Here is an 11539-nt window from a genome sequence, read left to right as displayed (position 1 = left end):
AAAAGAATCAACTCAGTCCTACACAAAAGGCAGCAGACAAAAAGAGAAGACAAGCTACCTTTACTGAGGGAGACTTAGTAATGATTCACCTCAGAAAAATTCGATTTCCAACTGGAACACAAACTGAAAGACAGACAATTAGGACCATTTCGTGTCCTAGAAAAGATTTGAGATAACGCTTACAGAATTGAACTACCACCAGACTTGCACATTCATCCTATTTTAACGTGGCAGACCTGAAACAGTACTATGCCCCAGATGATTTCTGCCTTGTCAACTAAGTCACTCGGGTCGAGTTCCATGCTAGGGGTGGAATGATGTAATATAGAATGCCATGGCTAACAGCTGTAGTTAGTTAGTAAAACAGTTTAAATAATTAAACTGTTTAGCTGTTAAGACTGCAATTAAAACTGTTTCATAAAAACAGTTATTTCAACTACTTGTAACTACTTACAATCCTCAATATATACTCCATCTCTTAGCCACTATTGTGGAGAATTCATTGTGAAAAACTAAGTCCAACTTGAATTACATCAGTTATTAAGTCTGTTGATTTGTGATGAACTAAAACATATACATCTTTTCTAAAAAGGATAAAAAAAACTTGCATAAGTTTTCATTTTCACAACTCTATGATTTGTGATCAATGCAGCAAGGAGCAGCTGGCAAACAAATTTCTTTATGCCATAAATGCGGATGCTGGTTTTGATCTAAGCTAATGGTAAGTCGTACCCTGCTCAATATTCCTTCTATTCTCACTTCATCCTTCGCCTTGGCCATAATTTCCAATCATACATGGAATTTACTTTGGTTGATTATTTTTTTCTTTCTTTTGGATAAGGATATCCTGGTCTTGCCCTTATCATGGAAGATTCTTGTATATCTTTCATCCCATACTTTGGTTGAATTTGGAACATTAATGTATCGCCTGACATTCATAAATACACTGTCATAATTTTAAATCTGCTGTCTTCCTACATTATGCATGTTTTTCTGTTATTGAAGATGCTGCCCGGTTGTGCTAAAAGTTCTCAGTCACATTCTAAATTTTTCTTTAGTTCGCAAGCAGTCATGTTAAAAGATCTCAATCAATTAAGTGATTTTGACAGGATGTTGTTGTTTTACCCTTCTTCTTGTTGATATACCTTTCGTAACATCCTTTCATCCCTAATCTCATCCTCGACCACAACCACTGCTTTGACCACGATCGTCTCTCCGAAGATTTGTGAGGTATGTTCTTGGATTGGTTTGACATTCTACTTTTCTCCCATTCTCAATAAATACTAATCACCGCTTCATCTCTAATCTCATCCTCGGCCATGCCCTGATTTTGTCTAATTTTGTTTTCTGTTATTTTGTGAAATTCTTTTTTCTTTGTGATTTTACATGTAGAGATAGGAAGAAATATCATGCTCCAAATACTAGTCTTATGTTTCAATTGGCGTTAGATTTATTTATGTGTCCCAAGAAAATCGATCACATTGCACGATACCTTGAGCTCCTTCGGTAAAATCTGAATCAAAAGTGCCTCCACTACTCATTGTAAACATTGATCAGTCGATTAAGGATCCTCTAGAATCTGATCTTAATACCGCTTTCAGACAAGGGAGGATTTAAACTGAGAAACAAGTCTCTTTATTTCCCTCACAAGCTCGACAATGTGAAGTTCCAGATCGCTTGAAGTCAATTGTTGAGCAATGTGGAACTACTTTGGTTTGAGTATAGAATAACTTGATCTTGGTTTTTCAGCCAATTATCTTTTAGGTTTGTTTTAGTGGATCACATGAGGTTCGACGAATGCTTTTATTATTTTGGCCCTCTAAAGTTCTTATGAAATATTCTGGTTCTAGTCACTCACTCAAGATCGAAGGATGACTTGGGAGGGATATTTTTTTCAACAAAGCTGCATTGTTGTTAGCTCTCCCTTGGTGTTTCCTTCCATCTAGTCTGAAGTTTTTAGAAGTCTACTGAAATTTTGAGCCCATGAAGTAGTGGAAGAGTCCCAAAACTTCTTTACATCTCCATTATTAGAGTTCAAAGACAATCGAAACAATCTTGGAAAAGAAACATCTGCCCAAGAATCATTCCAAAATGCTATTCTTCAACCATCACCGAACTTGATGAATGCCTAGGAATCCACTTGAAGCTAGCATCTCGAAATACTAATCCAGGGACTATGGAGACTGCAAGTGACAATTCCTTTAGTATGCCATCCAAATTAACTTTCTCCATGGATACTCTTCACCACTTTTTTAGCCCAAAGGGAATTCTTTCATTTATAAATCTCCATACCCATTTAGCAAGAAGGTTGCATTTTTTCAACTTTACACCATCGACGTCGAGTCCGTCATCCTCTTGCGAGCAAGACACCACCTTCCAATTAATCACTTTATGAATCATCTTTTTTGGCATTAAGAATATAGACATATAATATGTAGGTATATAGGAAAAAACTGACTTACAAAAGTGTGCCCCGACCTCCACTAGAGAGATTATATCTTTTCTACTTATCTAGTTTAACTTGGATTTTATCTATTTCTTGAAATTACATAAGGAGAGCTCCAAGCCGAAGTAGTTATGGAAAACATCTCCAATTTACAACAAGTTAAAGCAAAAAAAAAAAAAAAAACAGTTGTTCAAAAAAACTTGGCATCTTGCTTACTTCTAATTGAAAGTCTGTTGTTTCTTTCAAGTCAAATTGAGCATAAAATGCTCAAATGAGATTCTTCAATAGGAATACGTAAAAAAAAAATCATATGTAAAAGAATTTTCAATGTTTAATATAATATGTAAAATAATTTTCTTATATTGGAATTGATAGATGGTTGAGGGCGCCTTCGTGAAACGTGGGAGACAAGTGATAACATTATCGTTCAAAAAATCAGGAGCAAGTATTTATGTGAAAGGCCATATTATTTGGCCATTTGACCTTATGTATTATTGAATTATTTAGTTGGAAATGATAAACTACACATTATTGTCTGCTTGAGTTGTGATCTTGATTATGGGCTATTTGGTATTTTGCCTACAAACTGTATAGTTAATTATCTGTTAGATTTGTTTTCATGTCACAACTTTATGTTTCTGTGGCTAATTGTAGCCAAAAGTTTTATTTATCGATCTTATTTTTCACATTCAAGAAAATTCATCGTAGAGATCCGTAAGTTTTTTCCTTTGGAGCTGTGATACTAACCTGTTTGAATAAAGGAATCTGACTTGGTCTTTTCCTCTTTAGCATTATGGATTAGGTCTTTCTCTTTACCATATTTCGTGGATGAAGTTTAAGAAGTAATCAAAATATAAAGGTTAATGCTAACTGCTAAGCTTATTTCGAAGATGAAAGATACTTTTATCCACTCCCCAAAGAATATCATTACTATTTATGTTGTATTTCTGCTAACTAATTCTTGCATAGCATCTAGTTTGATAATTAAAGTAAAGTTTCTGACATGGAGGTTTCAAGTTGTAATATATATTTATGTTTTAGGTAGATTCCCAAACTTTGAAGAAACATTGCAGTACTGAGGTAAATGAACGTTGTATGACAGAGCATCGGGCTTACCGAAGCCAAGGTATCTTCTTCGATAACAAGTAAGGATAGTCTGGATACTACCTTTCTTTTGTTATTGAAGTTTATTGTTCCTTCTCTCTTGCTTGGTGGTTGTGCACCTAGATTGATTTGTACTTCTGTTAATTAATTATAGTCCTTCTCTCTTGCTTGAGTAATTATTGTCTACCATTTTGTTAGCAAAGGCTTCCCGTGGAAATTTAGTTTGTTGTGCTACATGTCCACGATGATTTTCGTGATTTTAGTTTTAGATACATAAAAGGGATTTTGCATCACAACATGAATGACTATTTCTAAATATGAACCTACAATAACCCAAATGAATGCTGGATTAAATTGGAAATAGGGCAGATAGATAGTGAGATGGAGAATGTTTGTGTGTGCTTTAGAGCCATTTGTCTCTAAAACGTAGTTTCTTCCCCTTATTTTTTTTTATAAGAAGTAATTTTATTGATGTATGAAATTTACAAAAGGTTTGGTGAAACACCCACGCGAATAGAGTTTACAAGAGATTTCTCCAATCAGTCAGAAGAGATGCAAGAATAGAGATTGGAAGAGCTATAGAAACATGAAAAATTGCACTAAGTCATAGCAGGATAGATTATATTTTAAAAGGAATAAGAAACCTATCTTAAGGCCTGCCTTTTCACTAAGGAGGCGATTGTTCCTGTTCCTTCCATGCGAATCTGTAAAAATTTCCGAATAAGATGCATCCACGTAATTCTTTTAAAGTCAGTAAAGGGTGCCAGTGAGGGTGCATAAAAGAAGGTTCATAATCTTGTTTGGTAGGGCGCAGATTAACCAAAGGAGAGATGATCTGCTTCCTAAATTTTTCAGCAAAATGGCAAATGATAAACTGGCTGGTGTTTCATCGACAACTTTACATAATGGGCAACAATGAGAGAATAAAGTCATATGTGGGAACTCTGTCACGTGTTAATATTTGCATTATGGCCTAGAAGCACTCTAGGTAAAAATTATCATCATGTCGAGAGACCAAACAAAATGTTGAATTGAATCATACCGGTCTTTACTGGGGTTATTACTCATTTTTGTACTTTCTGTTTTATTTTCCAATTATTTCTTCAATTAAATAAAAGAAAATACTAAATAATAGTAAGTATTATCTTATCCCATTACGAAGGATATCATCTCATAATTATCTATGACTGTTTATGCTAGTACGACCACACATTAGAGTATTTCTTTTTTCAGAAACTAGAAAACGCTCATAGATAGCCTTTTGGTCTAGGTGCTTGACCAAGAAGCACTTAAACAATAGTACGAGAGTGAAAGAAAACATCTGAGTATTTGATTATTAATCATTTTTTTATATTGAAGGGTTCATAATTGCATTACTTGTGCTACAAGCACTCGTAAACAACCCCTTGTGCTTTGGCTATTGTTTGAGGTATGTACACATCTTGACAGGTGGATGGTATTCTAATTAATGTAAGGCTTTTTTCTATGACTTAAAAGTAATTATTTCTGTTATGATAAACAGATTCTGCACATTTCAGATGTTGAGGTACGAGAGACCAAGATGATGGGAAGCACCCATTATCATTGTAGCTGTATGCTCTGACAGTCTTTGTTCTATAGTTGTGGATTTTGTTTTGTAGGATGAGATGATGTTAACTCCTTTTTATTGAATTTCAACAGTTCCAAACGCAACAGGTTTACTGTGTACGTGATGCAAATGGATCAATTAGAGAAGGCGGTAAGGTGAGTTATGTTTCTTTTGTTTCCGTCTTTGCTTACACTAATGCACCTTATGTAATTAGAGTTGAATATTAGACAATCAAAATGAAAATCTTCCTGATGAAATATGAAACTTCTGAGCTTCCACTTGCTTCTTGTATTGACTGTTTTTTACTGTTTCTTCACGGTTTGTATTCATGGTACTTATTTCCATAATGAATGTTTCATGTTCTGGGAAACATTGCAGAAACATAGAATTTCAACAATCTGTCTAAGCGTTGAAGGAGAAGGCAGAAGAACTTAAGAGTTTCTAGGTCATTTTAAAAACTCAAGTAATACCTAGACACGTTTTGAGCACGTTTTAGGTTGGTTTGACACTAAGTTTGTTGCACTTACACACTTGGTTGTCATCTTGAAGTGCTATTTTCACACTTTTTGAACTTTCTCGTAGCTTATGAGTTACGAACCTACACGTAAGCTTTCTTAGGTCATTTTGAAAGTTCAAGTGATACTTAGACACGTTTTGAAGTCGTTTTAGGTTGGTTTGAAACTAAGTTTGTTGACCATACTCACTTGGTTGTCATTTTGGTCTTAAAGTGCTCTTTTCACACTTTTTGAACTTTTTGGTAGGCTATGAGTTACCAACTTACACTTAAGCTTTGCTAGATCGTTTTGAAAGTCCAAGTGATACTTAGACACACCTTCACCACTTTTTAGATTGGTTTGGAACTAAGTTTATTGCATTTGCGCACTTTGTTGCCATTTTGGGTCCTGAAGTGCTTTTTTCACACTTTTTGAAATTTTGGTAGGTTGTGAGTTACAAACTTACACTTAAACATTGTTTGGTCGTTTTGAAAATTCAAGTGATACTTACACACGTTTTGAATACATTTTAGGTTAGATTGAGTTTGTTGCACTTACACACTTGGTTGTCATTTTGGGTCTTCAAGTGCTCTTTTCACACTTTTTGAACTTTTTGGTAGCTTATTAGTTACGAACCTACACATAAGCTTTTTTAGATCATTTTGAAAGTTCAAGTGATACTTAGACACGTTTTGAACTCGTTTTAGGTTGGTTTGAAACTAAGTTTATTGACCTTACCCACTTGGTTGCCATTTTGGGTCTTGACGTGCTGTTTTCACACTTTTTGAACTTTTTGGTAGCTTATTAGTTACGAACCTACACATAAGCTTTTTTAGATCCTTTTGAAAGTTCAAGTGATACTTAGACACGTTTTGAACTCGTTTTAGGTTGGTTTGAAACTAAGTTTATTGACCTCACCCACTTGGTTGCCATTTTGGGTCTTGACGTGTTGTTTTCACACTTTTTGAACTTTTTGGTAGGCTATGGGTTACCAAATTACACTTAAGCTTTCTTAGATCGTTTTGAAAGTCCAAGTGATACTTAGACACGCCTTGACCACTTTTTAGGTTGGTTTGGAACTAAGTTTGTTGCACTTGCACACTTGGTTGTCATTTTGGATCCTGGAGTGTTTTTTTTTTCCATACTTTTTGAACTTTTTGGTAGGTTATGAGTGACGAACTTACAAACAAACATTCTTAGGTCGTTCTGAAAGTTCAAGTGATACTTAAACACGACTTGAACATTTTTTAGATTTGTTTAAGACTAAGTTTGTTTCACTTGCATACTTGTTTCACAAGCATTTTGAACTTTTTGTTAGTTTATGAGTTACGAACTTACACTTAAGCATTGTTAGGTCCTTTTAAACACATTTTGTGTTTGTTTGGAACTATGTTTGTTACACATTTGGTTGACATGTTGGGTCTTGAAGTGCTTTTTTTCACACTTTTTGAAATTTTTGTAGGTTGTGAGTTACGAACTTACGCTTGAGTATTGTTTGGTCGGTTTGAAAGCTTAGACACGTTTTGACCTCTTTTTAGGATGGCTTGAAACTAAGTTCGTTGCACTTAGATACTTCGTTTCCGTTTTGGGTCTTGAAGTACTTTTTTCACACTTTTTGAAATTTTGGTAGTTGTGATTACAAACTTACATTTTAAGCATTGTTTGTCGTTTTGAAAATTCAAGTGATGCTTACACACATTTTGATTACATTTTTAGGCTAGATTGCGTTTGTTGCACTTACACACTTGGTTGTCATTTTTGTTCTTGAAATTCTTTTTTCAACCTTTTTGGTAGATTATGAGTTACAAACTTACACTTAGGATTTGCTAGGTCATTTTGAAAACTCAAGTAATACCTAGACACGTTTTGAGCACGTTTTAGCTTGGTTTGCACTAAGTTTATTGCACTTGCACACTTGGTTGCCATTTTGGGTCTTGTAGTGCTTTTTTCACACTAGTTGAACTTTTTTGGTAGGTTATGAGTTACGAACCTACACGTAAGATTTTTAGGTCGTTTTAAAAGTTCAAGTGATACTGAGACACGTTTTGAACTCGTTGTAGGTTGGTTTGAAACTAAGTTTGTTGACCTTACCCACCTGGTTGCCATTTTGGGTCTTGAAGTGCCCTTTTCACACTTTTTGAACTTTTTGGTAGGCTATGGGTTACCAACTTACACTTAAGCTTTGTTAGGTCGTTTTGAAAGTCCAAGTAATACTTAGACACGCCTTGACCACTTTTTAGGTTCGTTTGGAACTAAGTTTGTTGCACTTGCACACTTGGTTGCCATTTTGGGTCCTGTAGTGTTTTTTTCTTTTCCGTACTTTTTGAATTTTTTGGTAGGTTATGAGTGACAAACTTACAAGTAAACGTTCTTAGGTCGTTCTGAAAGTTCAAGTGATACTTAAACATAGTTTGAACAAATTTTAGATTTGTTTAAGACTAGGTTTGTTTCACTTGCATACTTGGTTGCCATTTTAGGTCTCAAAGTGCATTTTCACACATTTTGAACTTTTTGTTAGTTTGTGAGTTACGAACTTACACTTAAGGATTATTTGGTCATTTTGGGGTTTTGGGGTTTTGGGGTTTTGGTTTTGGGTTTAGGGTTTAGGGTTTTGGGTTTAGGGTTTTGGGTTTAGGGTTTGATGGTTTGAGAGGTAGGGGTTGGGTTTCGAGGTTTAGAGTTTTCGAGCTTTTGAGGTTGGGGTTGGGTTGGGGTTGAGGGTTGGAAGGTTTGCGGTTTGGGTTTCAGGTTTGGACTTTTCGAGGTTTCGAGGTTGGTGGTTTTGGCTTCAGGGTTTCAGGTTCAAGGTTCGAGGTTCGAGGTTCGAGGTTTAGGGTTCAGGGTTAGGGGTATTTAGGGTTTAGTGTTTAGGACTTTGGGTTCCAGTTTCGGGATTGAGGTTTGGGGTTCGTGGTTTGAGGTTTGGGGTACTTTGGGTGTATGATTTAGGGGTTAAAGTTTAGGATTTATGGTTTGCGATTTCAGATTTCTGGTTTAGGGTGCATGGATCGGTTCGGGGTTCGTGATTTCGAGATTCGGGGTGGAGTGTTTGGGTTTAGGTTAGATTATAGGGCTGGGTGTTATTAGATTCTGAGACGATGACCAATATTAAACAAAGTTTGATACCCAAAATGCATGTAATTCGAATCATAATAAAAAACTCAATATTTCAAACTAATCCATGAATATTCCCTAAATAATAGAAATTTTTATCTCCACCAACAAAGTTTGAAGTTAGGATTACAGGTTTCGGATTTCGGATTTCGAGTTTTGAGGTTTAGGAGTTTAGGGGTTTAGAGGATTTGGGATTTACGGTTTCAATTTTTGGGTTTAGGGTGCATGAACTGGTTCGAGGTTCGTGATTTTGGGCTTTGGGGTGGTGCGTTTGGGGTTTCAGGGTTTAGGGTTGAGGGTAGAGTTTTAAGGCTGTGTGTTATTAGATTTCGAGACGATGACCAATATTAATTAAAGTTTGATACCCAAAATGCATGTAATTCGAATCATAATAAGAAACTTAAAATTTCAAACCAATCCATAATACAAAATACATAGATATTCCCTAAATAATAGAAATTGTTATCTCCACCAACAAAGTTTGAAGTTAGGATTTCAGGTTTCAGATTTTGAGTTTTGGCGTTTAGGGGTTTTGTGGTTGGGAGTTTGGAGGTTTGGGTGTTGGAAGGTTTAGGGGTTAAGGGTTGGAAGGTTTGAGAGGTTGGGGTTGGGTTTCGAGGTTTAGACTTTTCGAGGTTTTGAGGTTTTGGGGTTTGGAGGTTTGGGTGTTGAGGGTTGGAAGGTTTTGGGTTTGGGTATAGAGGTTTTGGGTTTCAAGGTTTAGACTTTTCGAGGTTTCGAAGTTTGTGGTTTTGGGATTATAGGTTTCACGTTCTGGGTTCAAGGTTCGGGGTTTGGGGTACTTTAGGGTTTATTATTTAGGATTTTGGGTTCGGGTTTCGGGTTCGGGTACTTTAGGTTTTACGGTTTAGGGGTTAAAAGTTTAGGATTTATGGTTTACGGTTTAGGTTTTTAGGGTTTAGGGTTTAGGGTTTTAGGTTTCGAGGTTTAAGGTGCATGGATTGGTTCAGTGTTCGTGATTTTGGGATTCAGGGTGGAGCGTTTGGGGTTTCAGGGTTTAGGGTTTAGGTTAGAGTTATAGGGTTGTGTGTTATTAGATTCTGAGACGATGACCAATATTAATCAAAGTTTGATACCCAAAATGCATGTAATTCGAATCATAATAAGAAACTAAAAATTTCTAACCAATCCATAATGCAAAATGCATAGATACTCCCTAAATAATAGAAATTGTTATCTCCACCAACAAAGTTTGAAGTTAGGATTACAGGTTTTAGATATCGATTTTCAGGGTTTGGGGGTTTGGGGCTTGGAGGTTTGGGGGTTGGAAGGTTTGTGGGTTGGGTTTCGAGGTTTGTAGTTTTTGGGTTTTAGGTTTCGTTTCAGGGTTCAAGGTTGGAGGTTCGACGTTCAAGGTTCGGGGTTTGGGGTTTGAGGTTAAAGGTACTTTAGGGTTTAGTGTTTAGGATTTTAGGGTTCGAGTTTCGAGATTGGGGATTGGGGTTTGGGGTTCAGGGTTCGTGGTTTGGGGTTCGGGGTTCGTGGTTTACGGTACTTTGGTTACTTTAGGGTTTATGGTTTAAGGGTTAAAATTTAGGATTTATGGTTTACGGTTTTTTTTTAGGGGTTTTCAGGGTTTAGGGTGTATGGATCAGTTTGGAGTTCTTGATTTCAGGTCTCAGGGTAGAGCGTTTCGGTTTTCAAGTTTCAGGTTTCGAGGTTTTTGGGTTTGGGGGTTGGGGGTTTGGAGGTTAGGGGTTTTAGGTTTCAAGGTTTAGACTTTTCGAGCTTTCGAGCTTTCGAGGTTTGTGGTTTTGGGGTACTTTAGGGTTTATGGTTTAGGGGCTAAAGTTTAGGGTTTATTGTTTACGGTTTACGGTTTTTAGGGATTTAGGGTTTCGTGTTTTAGGTTTCGGGGTTTAAGATGTATGGATCGATTTGGGGTTTGTGATTTCAGGCTCCGGGGTGGAGCGTTTGAGGTTTGAAGTTTGAGGTTTCGAGGTTTTGGGTTTAGAAGTTTTGGGGTTTGGGGGTTTGGATTTTAGGGTTTCAGGTTTCGGGGTTTAGGGTGCATGGATCGGTTCGAGGTTCGTGATTTCGAGCATCGGGATGGAGCGTTTGGAGTTTCAAGTTTTGGGTTTAGGAGTTTTGGGGTTTGAAGGTTTGGGGGTTTTGTGGTTCGTTTGTTGGGGTTCAAGGTTTCAAGGTTCTGTTTCAAGTTTCGGTTTCAGGTATGTGTTTCTAAGGGTGGATCTTCTTGAAGATTGTTTTGCCCTAAACTAATTTATCTTTTAAGTTTCTTTCTTTCTTCTTAATCTTCTTTATTTAATCATATCATGTCTTCAAAATTTTCTATGTTATTTAGAGCAGAAGACATGCATCAAAAACCAAGGAGAGAGTAAAGATCGTGCAAAACTATAAGCAAGAAGAGGAAAAGGGAGCATGCGATCTTTTTATATTTTCTCTTCTATATGGTACTATTTAAGAAAAGATAAATTCAAGAGATAAGAATATGTAAAACTTTTATTATATATGTGTGTATGGCTGCTATTATTGTAAAAATAAAAATATGCTTTCAATTGTTTAACTAACAAAAATTTCAGCAAGGTTCAACTAAAGTTCCTACACCGTGCCAAGAACCCCCAACAACAGCGCCATTTGCTTTATCATTCTCGGAGAATCATTCTCCTGCCCCAAATACACTCCATGTCTTTTTTTATTTTGATGATCAACGACTACTTTTTTATTTTTATTATCGGTAAAATGGTAAAAAGAAAATGAAGTTTAACCCCTTCCCCCCTACCGTTTTGTGAAGGAGGGTTGCTGTTCAGA

At 36.2% G+C, this 11539-nt stretch overlaps 1 long non-coding RNA gene across 1 annotated transcript; it reads left to right on the top strand.

Annotated features, from left to right (window-relative positions):
* The first annotated feature begins 10341 nt into the window (after positions 1-10341).
* On the top strand, positions 10342-11332 carry LOC116404756. Its single transcript, XR_004217818.1, has 2 exons — positions 10342-10938; positions 11073-11332. It is a non-coding gene; the product is annotated as an uncharacterized LOC116404756 (long non-coding RNA).
* The last annotated feature ends 207 nt before the right edge of the window (positions 11333-11539 follow it).

Source organism: Cucumis sativus, chromosome 6, assembly GCF_000004075.3.
Source record: "Cucumis sativus cultivar 9930 chromosome 6, Cucumber_9930_V3, whole genome shotgun sequence".
NCBI classification, from domain to species: Eukaryota; Viridiplantae; Streptophyta; class Magnoliopsida; order Cucurbitales; family Cucurbitaceae; genus Cucumis; species Cucumis sativus.
The sequence above is the reverse complement of the archived record's forward strand: the minus strand, read 5'-3'. Positions and strand labels throughout refer to the sequence as shown.